The sequence below is a fragment of the Camelina sativa genome, chromosome 11 (genome assembly GCF_030686135.1).
Source record: "Camelina sativa cultivar CO46 ecotype springtype chromosome 11, ASM3068613v1".
NCBI classification, from domain to species: domain Eukaryota; kingdom Viridiplantae; phylum Streptophyta; class Magnoliopsida; order Brassicales; family Brassicaceae; genus Camelina; species Camelina sativa.
In genome coordinates, this window is record NC_141890.1 from 40325587 (window position 1) to 40338227 (window position 12641).

General features: G+C 40.0%; 1 non-coding gene across 1 annotated transcript; it reads left to right on the plus strand.

The window, feature by feature from the left end:
* The first annotated feature begins 4779 nt into the window (after positions 1 to 4779).
* On the plus strand, positions 4780 to 4886 carry LOC147935205 (small nucleolar RNA R71). The gene has a single exon (XR_015573413.1). It is a non-coding gene; the product is annotated as a small nucleolar RNA R71 (small nucleolar RNA).
* Positions 4887 to 12641: the final 7755 nt, after the last annotated feature.

Here is a 12641-nt window from a genome sequence, read left to right on the forward strand (position 1 = left end):
GGGGATTATGATCTTATTCTAACGATTTATTTGATTTGGATTAACACTCTTATGACTCTTGATTATGCTTGACAACAGAACCAAAGTTTGGAAAGACTTTGAGCCGACTCAACAATCCCCAAGTTCCTATTCGATGGATATTCAGATGATCTAACGTTGTCTCTAACTTTTATAGGACCTTAACCGGACTTGATTTTCAAGTCATGGGAATTGGTATATATTGGACTAGATCTCTACATTAAAGCCACAAAAGACATTGCACTTCTTCAAAAGTATGTTCCCCTCTCTCTTCCCTTCAATACTAAAAAAAAAAAAAAAAAAAAAAAGAGAATAAAAGATGAGATGATTTTGATAAGATTAGAGAGGTAGGTAAATTACCTGTGACCTCATTATTCTACTCTTGAGTCAAACGATCACACAAAGCTTGGAAGCGAGGAGTAGGTAAATTACCGATGACCCCAGTATTCGCCTACACCTTTGAATTAAAAAAAAAAAAAAAGAAAAGAAGTGAGAAAAGGGAGAGGAAAGGAATCATATGGAGAAAGTCTTGGCTTGAAGAGAGTCTGCAAGCCATTGATCGATTTTCCCATGGTAAGATTTCACTTTTTATTATTGCTTAATTTATGTAAAGAGATGACAATGAAGATTCTGGAGACTCTAAAGAATTGTGGGATAAAGGAGCGTTGATAATTCTCATGGTGGATTACAAATGGAAGTTCCTAATGTCAAGGCGAAGAAGAGTGCAAAGACAATATCCTCAAAGATAAGTGAATTCCCAGTATTTTCAAAACCTCTTTTCCATGATTTATTCTTTATTTGCTTGAGGACAAGCAAAGTCTAAGTCTGGGTGAGTTGATAACATCATTATTTTACTCATTTTAGCTATAGTTTTAGTATGCATTTAGGAAGAGTTTGATATGATTTCAATGCTTTAATGTCTATTATCAAGTATTTTAGGTTTTAAGAAGGTTTTACAGGTTTTATAGCAAAAATGACCAAAAGGCAAGGAAAATACGTTTTAGGAAAGATTCAGAGCTTTACAGTACGGTCAACTTTTGAAAAACTTCCAGAACTCACATTTCGACGTACGTGATATCTATGGAAAGCTGAAAGAGTCATATTTCTCCTCGAAGTGGAATCAATTCAATCCATGCACGCATCCGGAAGGTATTCCCGATTTACCGAGACGTATCATAAACCGATGTAAGGAGAACCATCAAGCCAATGGGCTTTTATTGAAGGCCTGACCAGCGACCACCACGGCGGCCCAGTCCAAGCCTTCACCACGTTCTAGAAGCTTCCTACGCCACCCCTTCCCATGCAATTAACAAGAGAAGACGTTTCTACCCTTACAAAACCCTAAACCTAGACAAAACCCTATAAATACTCTTCTAAACCCGAGGGTTTAGGGTATGCCTTCAAAGTGCCTCAAAGCAGCCCTTAGAGCCGACGACCAGAGAAGCAGCCACAATCAGAGCCCTCTCTCGTCCATCCTTGAAGCCTTGAAGTTCACCAAACTCTTTCTCTTTCTTTGTTCCATCTTTTGTTCTAGTTTTCATAAGGAAGAAGATCCTACAACTTTGTTTGACAATCATTGAAGTAATATCTAAATCTCTTTTCTCTATTTATTATTTTATGTTTATGAATTGTTTAAACCTTGCTTTGATGATTCTTTTAAACATGCTAGAGTAGTTTTCTAGTTGGGTTTAAAGGGATAATCAAAGGGGGAAGATGATCTTAGTTTAGGTGGCAATTATTAGGGTTTGTTAGATTTAAATTCTGTTTATTCTATGCTTTAATTCTAAGTCTTTTCTTAATGCTTTAAGTTAGCCTCATGAACTAACTATGATCTAAAGTGTGTGTGCTTTGCCAAAAGCTTGCATGTGTGCTTGACCTAGCTTAGATGTATGGGGAGACATAGGAAGCACATACCCCTTACCTATGGAATTCTATGGATTAGAATCGAACCTGTTTTAAATGCTTTGATCTATGTGTCGTTGCCTGCGACAGTTGAGTAACAGAGTGTAGAGATCTTAGACGGTTAGCTTGAGAACTTTAAGTTAACGGTTCATTAGTGTTTCGTAGTCCGAGTTTTAGATAAACAAACTAACCCTAAGCTTTCCTAGATAGATAGATCATTGAACCCCTGCGATTTCCCTTGATGCCCAGCGCTTGTTTTATTATTTTTACTTGCATTTTTTTTACGTTTATTTGCTTGCTACAACCGTGACACCCAAAACCCCCATTTTATATTAGTCCTAGCCTTACTTACTTCCGTTGGATTCCGTTAAACAATAACTCTCTCTCTGTGGGATTGATCCTTAAATGCTACTACAGATTAGCTGTGCACTTGCAGCCATTGTATGGTCTTTTTGAGGTAAAAGATTGAAGTGATAAAAACCACGCAGATCAACAGCGAAGGCGTGGCTCGAATGAGTGCAGAGTGACGAACCTCTCAGGATGGGTCGAGTCTGATTCCACGCTGTCGGTTGAACCTTGCTTGAGTCGACGATGGTTGAGAACGCAGGGTGGTGGTTGAACTCTCTAGGTTGCGTTGCAGCGCCTTCGTTTGACTTATAATTTCACTTTTTTTTGTTGCCCATACTCTCTTCTGCAGATTCCTGAACACCAGAAAACTAAAAACAAAAAATCAAAAACACAAGAATCCTAAAAAAAAAAATATTTACAGTGATACCTTTGGGACTTCCTCCCAAGTGAGCTTGTTTAAAGTCTCTGAGCTTGACTTTGCATACTCCTTATGCTTTGGGAGGTTCATAGAGAGGCTTCAGAGACCCCTCTAGAATGTGTTGTCTAGCCAGATACTCTTTAACATTCTGCCCAGGTTCAACAACAAATGAACTGCTCTTCTTCATTATCCCAAACCTCTTCCTTAATTTCCTTGGAGGAGAACTTCTCATTGTACCTTGGAGCTTCTTGATTTGCCCACTCATCTCCTTCACTATAGCTGTTAACTCTTTCACTGAATCCCTTAGAATCTGAGTATTTTGGAGTTCATACAAACTGTCAAGCGCGGGAGGACTTGACTCTTGCGGTTGGTGAGGTTTAGGAAGCAGGTCTTGACGCTTAAGGAGGGTAATGACTGCACTCGAGTTAGAGAATGGTCGAGTTACACTTTGAGTTTTCTCTTTGGTTACCAAAACCTCAGTTTATGCCTCATTCACACTCTCAAAGATGTCAAACCCGGCTTTATGATCTGTCTCTTCAATCATGAAGGTCTGCCTATCAATAGTTGGTTTCTTCTTAGAATCCTTGATGTCAAACTTCATCTTGATGTTTTTATTTAGATTGAGATCAATCATCCCTTTCTTGACATCAACGGCTGCTCCAGCTGTAGCTAAGAAAGGTCTTCCCAGGATTAGTGGATCTTTAGGCTCTTCATCCATTCCCATCACCACAAAGTCAGTAGGAATCTCAGCTTGTCCAATTTTGATGGTCAGGTTCTCTAGTAGACCATGAGGCAATCTAGTAGTCCTATCAGCCAATATTAACCGGAGGTTGCATGACTTGTATTCGTTGAATCCTAGCCTCTGAGCTATAGATAGTGGCAGGAGGCTTACTGAAGCACCAAGGTCACATAGGTACTTTTTGAAGGCTAGTGGACCTAGAGAACAAGGCAGGGTGAAAGAACCAGAGTCCTCTAGCTTCTTTGGGATAACCCCACATATTTCATGCACTACCCTCTCATCTTCTAGAGCCTTAGCTTGAGCTCCTTTAGCTATCTCCTCCTTCTCTTTGGTCCTTTCTGTTACCAAATCAGTTAGAAAATTTTGATATTGAGGCACAAGTGCAAATGCATCAAGCAAAGGCATCTTAAGTTCAATCTCCTTGACTTGGTTTTCGAACAAAGCTTTATACTTCTCAGTAAGCTGCTTCTTAAACCTCACTGGAAATGGTAGAGGTGGCTTGTATGGTGGAGGAACGAATCTCACAGGTTTATCCTTGGGAGCAGTGGGTTGTTTAGTAGCTTCAGGATCAGATTGCTTGGCTGACTTAATTGGATCCTTGAGCACCTCGACAGGATCCTTAATCTGAACTTCATATTGAAGAAAATCCTCCCCATCTAAACTCTCATTGTCCTCAGTGAGCTGTACATCTACAGCTTGGGTGGTGATGGCATGGATTGTAGCATAGTCCGTGGGGTTTTGAACTGATTTTCTAGGTAGTTGGCCAGTTATTGGGGTAAAAGGATAAATAGTCTTGCCTTCCATAAACTTCATCTTGGAGTTAAGAGCTTCAAACTTGACATTCAGATCATTGTAAGAACATTCCATCCACTGAATGAGTTCAGCAAACTTCTTGGTAGTATCCAGAGAACCACTAGCTTGACCTTGAAGAAGTTGTTGCATCATGTGCTTCATTTCTTGATTTGGAGCTTGAGTAGGTATAACCCTTGTTGTATCCACCTTGATTTTGGACGTAGTTGACTGCTTCAGACTGCTCACCCTTCCCATCCAGAACTTGAAAAGGGTCATCCTCAAATACGAAATGGACAGTCTGCTGCTGGCTTAGCAAGAGGCGGTCAAGCTTGTCATTGACATTTTTAAGGTACCTCTTGTACTTCTCCTCAGACCCCTCGTCGCCTCTAACTGTGCGGTCATATTCTTCATTGTAGTTGCCGTTAGACTGGGCGAGATTCTCAACCAGTTGCCATCCTTCATCAACGTCTTTGTTCACGAAGTTACCGTTAGAAGCAGTGTCAAGCAACATGCGAATTTTTGGAAGTACTCCATGGTAGAGAGTGCTTAGCAGTGACTCGTTTCTCCATGGTGTGGATGCTGACAGTGATAACCCTTGAAATGGTCCCAGGCTTCACAGAATGATTCTGAGCTCTTCTGAGTAAAGCTAGAAATGTCATTCCTGAGACGTGTTGTTCTGGAGTTGGAGAAAAACTTGGCCAAGAAGACTTTCTTGCAGGCGTCCCAAGTGGTGATTGATCCCTTGGGAAGGTTTTTCTCCCATTGATGAGCTTTGTCTCCCAGGGAGAATGGGAAGAGGCACTACTTGTAGCCATCCTCACTCACGTCTTTGATCTTGGTGAGACTGCACACATAGTCGAACTCGTCCAAATGGTCTAGTGGATCCTCCATAGGCAACCCATGAAACTTGTTTCCCTGGATCATGGAGATCAGACTGCCTTTGATTTCGAAATTGTTGTTCTGCACGGCGGGAGGGACGATTCCAGCACACTGAGTATGAGTGTTCGGTGCATTGCCAGCACCAATGTTTCGCGGTCTCGGATTTGGTTCATTCTGTTGTTCCATAGTGACTGGTGCGGGATGATCAGTGAGATGACGAGCTAGTCGTGGTCGTTGTAACCGATTGATGTCGTCGATAGCAGGAAGAAGGTTCTGATGACCTCTTGATCTGTTGTGCATGCAATGTTGCAATCAACACGTTCCCTGAGATGCAAAACAAACAAGCAGACAACCAAAACAAGTTAGTACTCATAATGATAAGTGTAATAGAACTTAATCTTGCAAAACTTGAAATCTTAAATGTAGCAAAACGATTCCCAAATGGTAACGACGTCCAAATTGATACTAGGCTTTTTGTATGTCCTAGCAGGTTCAATTAACCTTATGCAGTTGTAATACTTAAGGTGTCAATCCAGTTGGGAAACTTTACTAACAATTAAGATGCAATCAAGAAATCACAAGTCAATTGTGATCAAGTCTGGCACTAGTTGGTCAGACATTTCATCGAACACTTTTTGGATGCGGAAATGTCTAAAACCCAGTTCCAATTGATCAGAGAGAAACTAGTATTTCTAACTCTAGTCCAGAAGGAAATCATACAATCAAAGCTTAAACACTCTACATCCTAAGATCCTCCACCTAATCTATCCCATCCTCAAGAACTACTACACTACTCAGATCCGAAAATCATCATCAACAATACAAACTCAGAAAATATTGAAACAAGCATTCTTAGATAGATTAAAAAGTGAAGAACAAAGTGTAAAAGATATCAAATGAAAATACTGAACAAACTCAAAGGTGTGGGAATAAAAAGTTTGAGAACGTTTTTTTGTGGCTAGGGTAAACCTATTCGGAAAGAAAACAATATGAGATCAAAGATAAGATGTCCCAGCAAAGACTTACCAAAATGTATATATAGTAGTCCAACATGGAAAGCCCTAAAACTTAAAACGACAAGGTAAAGCGTCGGTTCGGTAATCTCCTGAAGTGTGTGAAAACAAACGTCTTTCTTCCTGACATGTGCGATCGAGTCCATGCGCGTCGAATGGAATGCAATGTCATCATGGCTCGGACGGACGGCTGAAGAGCGTGGCTCGAACGGACGCTGGGGACATGGCTCGGACGGACGTTGGGGAGCATGGCTCAGACGGACGCTGGGGAGCATGGCTCGGACGGATGTTGGGGAGCATGGCTCAGACGGACGCTGGGGAGCATGGCTCTGACGGATGCGCTTCCAACGTCTCCTCAATACCTGAAATACTCTGAAATGCACAATGTATGCAAGGATGATGCAAGAACTACCTAGACATGCAAAGTTATAGAAAAGACTTAGAAAATGATGTAAAACAATCAGTTATCCTAGCTAAATGCATGATAAATATATGTTGAGGAGAGACAAAATATAGACATATCACCAGCACCACCGGCCGCACAGTCCTGGCGTAACAGCCACACATTCATAACCGCTCCGGTCATAATAACCTGACCCATTGGTCAACACATCCAAAAATCGAGATTAAACCACCAACATTCTCTCGAGTCCTACATTTGTCGTTATGTTTATACTCACGTCCTAGGCATTGCTTGATCCCAACTCTTCCACCCTTAGGTCGCAACCTTCGAGCCATACCGATCTCACTCTCAGACCACCGTCTTCGAGTTATACCGTCTCACTCTTGGACCATAATCCTCAAGATCTCGGTATCAGAGGAACTAATCATCCCCTCATGAGAACATCATCTCCTCTGCCACTCTCGGAGCCCACAGCCCCTGGAGCTATCGGTATTCTGGGAAAACCACCATCCCCTCAGGAGCAACAATCCTTAAAGACTATAAACATCTTTCGACCAAAGATACTTCCCGTGGTACGAGTATAACATTACAATGTTACACCTACCCACTCAACTTCTAATATCCAACTAGATTACCCACATAGAAATATCTGCTCCAACTGCATATGACCACCTATCCACCTCTCTAGGCTCGATACCTCTCGAGATGGATCTAGTACCGGTCATTTACAACTGCTCCATCCTCCTAACATAAGATGGAAAATCCTCAACATACGCAGCCCTCGACTACACCCCGCCACATGCGGCACAACTAGAGCCAGCACTGGTACCCCTCTCGGTAACCACTCCAATAGCACGTCAACAGATCCGCCAAGCGATCATCTCGACCCTGGGCTTCACCCGCTGCAACCCCACATCTGGGTTTCCAGCACATCTGGCACGCTCAGCGACTGAAACCAGCAACTCAACCACCTTTAACCACTGATCTTCCAAGAATAGAGGTTAACAAGCATAGAACAAAACAAAACCACACAAAGAAACATAACAATAACTCACCGTGGAATCTCATTGAAGACTCGAAGAGGATGTTCTAGGACTCCATGCCATACACAATTGACTAACTCACATAATGAATCAAGACATGCAATCCCAACATCAACAACAGAATCCTAGTGAACCAAACCTAGAACCATAAGGGCTCTGATACCAAACTGAAACGACCTGATCCATTTTTTTTAATAATAAATAATAAATAATAATTAAACTACAACTAGTGGTCTCATACCCACTAGCCATCTAACCACAATCACAACCAACAGCGAAAATAACAAATACCAATATCCAATAAATATCTAATAATAAATAACCAATATTCAAAGCATAACCGATATCCAATAACCAAACAACGTTTCTAATGACCCAACTCTAGCAACCTAGCAATGCCAGACAACAACCAATCAAGTCCCTAGAACACTCTCCTCTTCATTTCCTTGATTCCACGATCACACTTTGTCTTTACCTGCACCACAAACACAAATTGAGATGCATGAGTACTTGATAAACACTCAGTGAGGCAATCCTCCCATCTACTGGGCTATACACACAAGCAACTGCAATTCCAATGTTCCAAACAATCAACAAACAAAGCATACAAACCAGGAAAACAAACATCATCTCGCTGGAAGGGAGGTGTCGACCGACACTGGCTCTTGGTGTCGACTAACACTACCCCACAGTGTCGATTGATGCCGCTTACCTGGTGTCAATCGACACTACCTCTGCAACTGCGTTCCGCACGAAGCCGAGAGTCGAATCTCGCTCCCAAATCTCCACCGAATCGTGCAATACTCAAAACCCAAGCCAAGTACGTCCTTAGGAACCTGTAGCAATCAATCCCCAACAAGAAAACACACAAAAACAGCAACAAACAAGCAAGAACAAGGAATCATAGGCTTAGATCAACCATGGTCATGTACTCACCTCTTTGCAGGAAGTTTATGAACCACAGCAACAAATCCAACCCTCCTAGCAAGCTTCTAGCACCTTCCTATCCTTGCATCTCTCAAGAAACAGCAAGGAATCTCACCAATCTCTCTCACAAGCTCAAGAACCAAGTTTTCTCCCTTTTCTCTCCAAGACAACAAAGCGGTGACAAAACAAACTCTCAAACTCTTCTTGTCGTCTAAACCCACTTAAGTAACCCGGTTCAACGGTTTCCTAAAACCAACCTGAACCAAATCGATCAAAAACTCAATCTGGTCGAACCAGAAACCTTGGTGTCAACCGACACCACCATGAGTGTCGATCGACACCCACGCCCAAAACGCAGAGTTTTGGTTCGCGGGCGTTACACATACTAACAAACCAAACAACACATAAACAAGCAGATCAGAGAAATCTCCAGCTTAGATAAGCCATGGTCATGCACTTACCTTTGCCAAGAAGTTTCTGAACCTTAAACAAGCAAGAACACGCTCCTAGGAAGCTCCTACAACGATCTCAGCTACAGATCTCTATAGGAAACGCCTCCAATCACCCGAAATCAACAAGAACACTCAAGAACACTAAGGGAGCTTATTCTCTCTTTCTTTTCTCTTTAAAACGGCTAAACACGACTAATGAGACATAAACTCGTGTTAAGGGTTTTCCTAACCCCAAAACGCACCGTATAACTTGAAACTCGTCTGTGAAAACCAACCTTGCATCGACCGATGCACTATGTGCATCAACCGATGCACTATGTGCATCAACCGATGCAATCCCCCAAACCGGGATTTCGGTTCACGGATGTTACACCGTTTCACTGGTGTCGATCGACACTACCTCTGAAACCGTAATCCGTACGAAGCCGAGAGTCGAATCTCGCTCCCAATACTCCACCAAATCGCCCAATACTCAAAACCCAAACCAAATACGTCCTTAGTAACCTGTAGCAATCAATCCCAGCAAGAAAAACGCACAAAACAGCAACAAAACAAGCAAGAACAAGGAATCACAAGCTTAGATCAGCCATGGTCATGCACTCACCTCTTTGCAGGAAGATTCTGACCAACATCAACGAATCCAACCCTCTTAGGAAGCTTCTAACTCCTTCTTAGCCTTGGATCTCTCAAGAAACAGCAAGGAATCTCACCAATCTCTCTCAAAAGCTCAAGAACAATGTTTTCTCCCTTCTTCTCTCAAAAACGTTAAACGGCGACAAAGACAAATGCCCAAAACCCTTCTTTTCGTCGACAAACACTTAATATCTTGGTTTAATGGTTTTCTCTAAACCAAACCAACCAAAAATCGACAATTAAGTCAATATGGTCGAACCACAAATAAGTGGTGTCAACCGACACCACCTTAGTGTCGATCGACACCCTCCCCCAAAACGCACAGTTCTGATTTGCGGGTGTTACAAATAGAAGAGGCGAGGTTAAAAATTAGGATAGGGAAGAAATTTTAAAAGATAGACTAGAGAGAGAGAAAAGGAGAAAGGAGAGAGAGAGAGAAACGCATAGTGATATGAAGAAGAATCAAGAAGAGAAGAGAGACATAGAGATATCAATTCCTCAGGTAATCCCTTCCCTAACCACACAATTGACGTCTGATATAAAAAAGATAAAATAATTCACAAAAGAGCAACTTGGGCATGACAAAGTTCATTAATTTCTTTTAGAATTGCAGGTCCAATCGAGGTTAAGATGCCATTTTTTTTAAAGCTTTTAGGGTTGATTCAAGAAGAAACATTAATGTTTGTGTAAATTGACTCACCTATTCTTTGTTGACTTAGTTCTTAAATGAAGATGATATTGAGCAGATTGCTGTTTTGGATAATAACATTTTCTTTTTTTCAAGGTTTAGTACAATAAATATTACTTACTACTACTTTTAGAACTTTCTATGTGAAAATTATCATTTTTTATTTTCCTTTCGATCTTAATAAATTTCAAAAGTTTCATCTTATTTATGTTAGATTTATGAGACAAAAGATTGAAGTGGCTAAACTTAAAGTACTCTAAAAGATCCATTAAGAACATTTAAAATGTAGACATCAAAGAATAATATGCCTTACTGTTCTAGAAGATTTGTGAGTAAGAAACAAATCAAGAACTAATGGTTTGTAATCCTTAAACTTATTTGGTAATAAATTTTAAAATCTATTCAGAAACTAAATTTATGAAATAAAAAAAAGGGAGATTTACTCAGATGTTATACATTTTAGGTAATATTACCAGAATCTACAAAAAAAAGATTTTAATACTAGAATATTTCGGGTATTTTCAAAATACCCAAGCATGCCCTTGTTTTATGTTACCGGAAAAAATGTAATTACAAAAATACCATTGCCACGTCAGACGCCACGTCAGAAATTGCTGACGTGTATTAAATAACTCAGTCGTAACACGTTACAGAAGTAATGACGGCTGAGTTATAGGTATGTTGCAGCTGATTTATGCGAAAAACATTTGAGTAAGAGCGGACAGCTGACTTAAAGCATAACTCAGCCAAGAGTTACGGCTGACTTATTAAAATCTGGCTGAGTTATGCTGTAACTTAGCCGTTCTTACGGCTGAGTTTTCACCCGATAGTTGAGTTGTCAAAATTTTGGCTGAGTTATCACTACGACACGGCTGAATTAACTTTTTCCGGGTGGCTGAGTTATGAAAAATGACTGACTTATGAGATGTAGTTACGGCTGAGTTATGGTTAAAACCTATAACTCTGCCATGATAGGCTGACTTATCGTACAACTCGGCCATTTCACGGCTGATTTAGTAGCAAAAGATTAATTACTAGAATATTATTCAGTTACGGCTGACTTATTAAACGATACAGCTGAGTTAAATATTTTCAGTTGATGAAGCGGCTGAATTTGGCTGCCACTTTTTTGCTTTTTAATTACTGTAATGTTATTCATGTTGTGACTGAGTTATAATTTGTTTGATGGCTGAGTTTTATTTAGGCTGAGTTATAATTTGTTTGATGGCTGACTTGCCACGTCAGACACATCATCCATGTCAGCATTCCATGTCATCATCTTTCTTCTCCGGAAATACGAAACTTCGTTCCTTCGACTCTTGTTCTTACATGGTTTTTACCTTCTTCTTCACCTTGTTCTTCTACTTCTTCTTCACTTTCTTCTTCACCTTGTTCTTCTACTTCTTCTTCACCTTGTTCTTCATTTTCTTTCATGGATCCAGTTCCGGTACTAGTTGTTTCCGGTAATTGGGTAAAGAAACAAAGTTATGTATTTAACACCGACAATAGAGGGTGTATAATTGTGCAGATAGATGGAGGCACAACACACGACAAGCTTGTGGAGCTTGTTCTTGAAGACTACGGATTGGACGCGTTTAGCCATGAGCTAAACGCATGCTCTCGATGTAAACAAGTTGGGCACAATGCGAAACCTTGTCCGATGCAGTATTATTGTAATACATTTCTTTTATTTTGTGCAATAACTCAGGCGTCAAACATTATAACTCAGTCGTCATATTAATCGACGAGACCTTTCATTTTCCGCCTTCAGACTATTCCTTGTGATAACTCAGCCACAAAGCATTATAACTCAGCCGTCATATGAATTGACGAGACCTTTCGTTTTCCCGTAAATACTATAACTCAGCCGTCAAGTAATATAAATCAATTGTTTGCTTTCAGATTATTTCTTGTGATAACTCAGCCACAAAACATTATAACTCAGCCGTCATATAAATCGAGGAGACCTTTCGTCTTCCCGTAAATACTATAACTTAGCCGTTAAGTTTTTTTTTCGAGTTGTGATGTGGAAAATCGAAAATGATGTGTATTTTAATTTGCTGATGTGTATTTTTTTTTTTAATCAATATCGAAAAACTAAACCAAGGGATAAGTTTTAATTACACCAAAGACACTAAACATTTGAGCAATTTTTAGAAGATTGTTAGATATAAGGAATAAACCAACTTTTAAATAACATTTGAGTAATTTTTTCTAAAAAAAATTCAAGTATCATATGATGTAAATAATAATAATAAAAAAATAATATTAAAATTATCAAAAACTTATGAATTGATTCCAAATAACATATATTAAATTATGAATCGAGAAAGACAAAGCAGGAAAATATAAAAAAAAAATAATATAAAAAAATTAATTCTGCGGC